This window comes from Trichosurus vulpecula, chromosome 1 (genome assembly GCF_011100635.1).
Source record: "Trichosurus vulpecula isolate mTriVul1 chromosome 1, mTriVul1.pri, whole genome shotgun sequence".
Lineage (NCBI taxonomy): Eukaryota > Metazoa > Chordata > Mammalia > Diprotodontia > Phalangeridae > Trichosurus > Trichosurus vulpecula.
In genome coordinates, this window is record NC_050573.1 from 99,758,083 (window position 1) to 99,763,735 (window position 5,653).

Genomic DNA, 5,653 nt, shown 5'->3' on the forward strand with positions numbered 1-5,653 from the left:
TTTGGTCCACGCCGCCCACAGCTGGGCTCTGCTCCACTCTGCTCCCAGCTCTGTGCTGGATAGACCTCACCCAGCAACCATCCAGGCTGTCCTGGGCTGGAGCCCTGCTTCCCTCTGCTATTTTGTGGGTTCTGCAGTTCTAGAATTGGTTCAGAGCCATTTTTTATAGGTTTTTGGAGGGACTTGGTGGGAGGCTCACGCTAGTCCCTGCTTTCCAGCTGCCATCTTGCATAAATAAACATTTTTAAAAGAGCAGTTTCAGTTGAGTTACGTGTCAAGCCAGATTGCAAAGGATTGAGGAGTGAGGTAGAGTAGAGGAAGTGAAGGAATCAACTACAGATAGCTTTTTCTAGGAGTTTGGTTGAGAAATCCTTGTGCAGTCTAACACCATTCTTATAAATTGTGCCACTGGATTCATCTTCCACTACCTGCCCTTATTTCAGCCTGCATATCTGTTTTAAATCTTAGTCAGTTCCCATTGGCATGTTTAAGAGAGTTCCTCCTTCTCTTCTTTATCAGAATCATTGCATTTTTTACCAAGTCAACAAGCATTTATTAAGCTCCTACTATGTACTTGCCACAGGACTTACTCTTAATAGGTTTCTTGAGCTTTTCTTCATAGAAGTTCTTTAGTCCTTCATCTTCTGCAATAGATGTGTGGCTTATGTATTAAGGATGATTTTATCCTACATTCGTCATTAGACCTTTTAAGACAAGATTAGTGACTGTCAATAAAGTTATGTTTCTGAACACCTTTGGGCACAGGCTCTTTAAGTGGAGCCTGTGAACTATCCTTCTGTTTAACTACAACTTCTCTATATCTTATTTTTCAATTATATCAAGAATGTCAACACTGATGTGCTTTAGTCCTTCTGGTACTGTACCAAACTGTTGCCTATTGAATGAAGAGCTCACAGGTAGAGTACCTACAGTTTGTAGACAATCTAAAATCCATATTGTCCCTAGCAACCTCTACCCCACTTTGTTCTATTCCAATTCTGCCATTGCAGCAAGCCAAAGAAGGGATGAGGGACATTCTGCATTTGTTCCTCTTTCATGGGTCACAACGGCCAAAGAAGCCATCACCTGGTGGCCAGTGTTCTGGAGATGGCCTTCTTCTGGCTGGCTCTCAGACAGCAGATCAGTGATTTTCCTCACACATGCTACTTCACTGCTCAGTAAAATCCCATGGTTACCTATTACCTCAAAGATCATATAAAAACTTTTCTGTTTGGCATTTAAAGCTCTCCACAACTTGGCTCCAACCTCCCTTTTCAGCCTTTTTATATATCAATCTGCATCATGCAGTACACAGTCAAGCCAAACTGGACTTATTATTGTGTATGCATGATACTCCATTGCCTGTCTCTATGTCTTTTCACAGACTGTCTCCTATATCTGGAATTTACTCTCTTCACCTCCATCTCTTTGAATCTCTAGTTTCCTTCAAAGCCCAGCACCACCTTCTATAATGAAGTTTGTCCTGATCCCCACCCTACCCCCAGCTGCTATTGCTTCTCCCACATAAAAATTTAAATTATCTCATATTTATTTTGCATATTTCTAAATATTTCTATATGTACATATTTTTTCTCAATAAAATGTAAGTCATTTGAGGACAGAGACTTCCATTTTAGTCATATCTCCACTGCCTAGTGCAGTGCCTGGCACATAGTAGGTGCTTAAGAAATATTGACTCATTATCATAGTAACCATAAATTAATTTGGGGGAAAAATGCTTTTCTCCAACCTTTTTCCTGGAAAAATGAGCCATTTCCAAGGTTAGCATTGCTCATTAGCATTCACAGAAACAGAAGACAGTTCACTAAGGATCCTAAAAGTTTCTACCCGCCTTGAAGCCAAGCTAAAGTTATATAAAGAACCTTGATGCTTAAAAATTAAACATTTGGCTTAAATATTTTAAAATTCCCTGTTTTTTTCCCTGCCCGGCTGTTCTATCAGTATTAAAGCTGAAAAGGAAGTAGTTTGCAGCACTCGGTATCAGCCCCCAGTGCTATCTGGTGGCACCAGTGATCCGTCCATTATAAGAGACAAACACCTCCTAGGACCAAAGCCAATACACTTAGAAACTTTGCTCTGTCTGGTGAAACACAATTCAGTAGCTCATATTCAGGGGCTCTACACACTCCGTATAAATTATTGACTATTCCTGGGTTGTTTCAGCATGATGTTGCCTTATCATAGTAGCATTTATATCATACCTTAAGGTTTGCAAAGGTCTCTTACCTATGTTATCTTATTCGATCCTCACAACAATTTGTAGGGGAGGTGCTATTATTATCTTTTCTTTACAAATGAGGAAGCTAATGCTAAAAAGTTTGCCCAAGGTCTAGTTAGTGTCTGTCGGCCAACTAGGTGGTTCAGGGGATAGAGTTCTGGGTCTGGAGTCAGGAAGACTCGTTTTTCTGAGTTAAATCTGGTTTCAGATATTTACTAAGCTGTGTGACTCCGAGCAAGTCATTTAACCCTGTTTGCCTCAGTTCCTCATCTATAAAATGAGCTGGAGGAGGAAATGGCAAACTGCTCCAGTAACTTTGCCCAAAAAAATAACCCAAATGGGGTCACAAAGAGTTGGACGTGACTAAAAAATGACTGAAAACAGCAACAGGATCCCAACTCAGGTCTTCCCAACTCTAAGTCTAACACAATCCATTGCATTAAAGAAGAGGGAGCCTACACACCCTATCTCTTCAATAACAAGAGGACAGTCATGTGATAACTTCCTCTATCATGATGGACCACGATTTATGGTTATGGATGGTTCCTATCTCTTGCCTCTTCTATTCTGGTCCTTCCTTTGCTCATCTCATCTTGTTGAGTTGATTATTCTTTTCAGACCTGGTCCCTGCTGGGTTTCTCTTTCTGCTAGTTTCCATAATTTCCATAGCTCCAGATTCCTTCCCCCAGTTTGGAAATTCCTTTTGCTGTAGCCTGACCTTCCCTAGATGCTTCTGTCCTACCTTACAATAGTGAGCCATAGGAAGGGGGAGAGTGGTGTTAACTACAATCCCTTTTAGTTAGACAAGGGCCCTTCCAAGCTTCTACATCACTCCAAGGCTAAACCAGGAAATCTGGGTTCTGATTATATAGGACTTGTCTTGTATTGTCCTCCAATCTATTCACATGTGTAGTCTTCATTTTCCCTAAAGTCTTCCTCCATGCCTGGTCATGATGCTCAAGAAATGTAGTAGTCTAGAAGGAACATGAGATTTAAATGAGAGGATCTAGATTTGACTTAAACATCCAGTCCAACTAAATTCTGGTTCTGTTACTTAATATTGGTATCCCCTTGGGCAAGTAATTTAATCCCTCTAGGCTTCTTCATCTGTAAAATAAAGGATTGGACTAGATGACCCCTATGGTCGTATTTGTACCTATGATGCTGGGTAGCCATGGGTTCTCAAAGGTTATTACAGAAAATCCCAAGTTTGGTGAGTTTCTTCCAGGTAGGAGGGCCTCAGTTATAGGCCTGGCAATGCCTATGTGTCTAGTGAAGTTTGGAGAGGCCTATGCCACTTGGAACCTATCATCACTATTATTATTTTACTACAGTAATTCATAAAGAATATCAACCAAACTTCAGAGAAAGGATCCCACAGACCTGTCGTTGGAGAATTTTAATAAGCTTAGGATGATGAATGGATTACAAATCAGGCTGTGTCAGGAGTGGTTGAAACAAAATAGCTATTTAGCTTGGTGAGGAGACCAGCAGTGGAGGTGGAGGGAGATGTACAAGCTCCTTGAGAGCATACACCGTTCGGATTTTGTCTTCTTGGATCCATCAGAACCTCGCGCAGGAGGCCTTGAATATAATGAATACCTAATAAATGTTTCACTCGCAACAGCAGCAGGCCTGAGAACCCGCTACAGGCACCGGGAGACTCAATATCTGGCAATTCAGTCCAGAGCCTAGGAAAAAGCAGCACTCAGCCCAGGCCGGTTCAGCTGTAAGTCAGCCGATATGCAGCATGAGATTCTACGCCTTCACCGAGAACCAGCTCATCCTTGCCTTGACCTCAAGCATGAGACCATTAATATTAACTTTAAAAACAAGCCTGAGAGGCTCTTTAAGAAACACTCCCTTGGTCGAGTACCAGTTCTGGAGACCAATCAGCTGATACACGAATCTTCCATCACTTGTGCATACCTGGATGAAGTTTATCCAGGAAAGAAGCTGTTTCCATATGAGAAAGTTTTACAAAAGATGATTTTGGAGTTGCTTTGTAAGACACTCTCTTTGTCCAAAGAATAGTAGCACCAAATGGGGAAGACTGTACCATTCAGAAAGCAGAACTCTGGAAGGAATTCAGCAAACTGGAGGAGGTTCTTACCCAGCAGAAAATAACTTTTCTTGGTGGAAACTCTGAATCTATGATTGATTACCTCATCTGGCCCTGGTTCGAATGGTTGGAATCATATGAGATAGCTGATTGCATGGACCACACTCCTGCTCTGAAGCTGTGAGTCCCCACCCTGAAGAAGGACCCCACAGTCAAAATTCTCCTCACTGATGTGAAGACATGTAAAGGCTTCTTTGATCTCTACTTTCAGGATAATCCTGATACCTTTGACTGTGGGTTGCAAGGTGGTGTGTTGGAGCACCAGCTATAGAATCTACTGCTTCACCATTGGATATTTCCAACATATCCTTACAACAAAATAACAGTGTTTGGGCTTGTGCAAGGGCTGATAATCCTTATTTTCCAAGAAGCTCTTAATAAAAATGTTAAAATATCCTAAAAAATGTTTCTTTGATCGAATGGGTGGGATAATTGTCTTGAAGTTTTTGAACTGGTATCTTGTGAAGGAGGATTTCTACTGTGCTTGGCTCCAGGGGGGAGAAAAGCATCAATTAAGGCAGGGATTGAAATAGTAGAGAGGCAGATTTACGTTCATATCTTATACTTTGGAAATGATAATGCTGACTATAATAGACTTGATGTATTGGTGGAAATTGAAGTCTTGGTGTCAATTCCCAAGAATACAACAGCAAGGAATACATAAGGCAGCAAAAGGAGAGGGAATTCTGGATTATCTTATATGCATCATGAAAATTTCAGTTCACTGAACAAATATCCACTAAGTGCTTACAATGTACTGGACACTGATAAGAACTGGAAATACAAAGATGAAAACCTCCATAATGCTGCCCTCAACGAGTTTAAAATAAATTGAGGAGCAGCAAGGGTAAAAAATAACATGTAAACATGTTGTACTGGGCCCCTGGAAATCTCTAAAAACTGTGGCTTTAGAGCTTCTTGGGCAAGTAATTTAATCCCTCTGGGTTTCTTCATCTGTAAAATAAAGGATTGGTCCTATCTAGCTTTAAACCTATGATGCTGGGTAGCCATAGGTTCTCAAAGGCTATTACAGAAAATCACAAGCTTGGTCAGTTACGTCCAGGTAGGAGGGCTTCAGATACAGGCCTGGCAATGCCTGTATGTCTGATGAATAGCCTAGTGAAGTTTGGAGAGACCTACACCCAGACACAGTGTGATCTGCTTTGGGCAACAGGCATCACAGCTCAAACCCCCATCTTTATAACATGTGTTTTAGTTTTAGGCCATATAAAAGACACCAATCCAACCAAAAGCATTAAATTAATATTAAAGGAACAATGGCAACAATTAGA

At 41.1% G+C, this 5,653-nt stretch overlaps 1 pseudogene; it reads left to right on the forward strand.

The window, feature by feature from the left end:
- Positions 1-1,056: 1,056 nt before the first annotated feature.
- LOC118834125 lies at positions 1,057-4,632 on the forward strand (annotated as a pseudogene).
- The last annotated feature ends 1,021 nt before the right edge of the window (positions 4,633-5,653 follow it).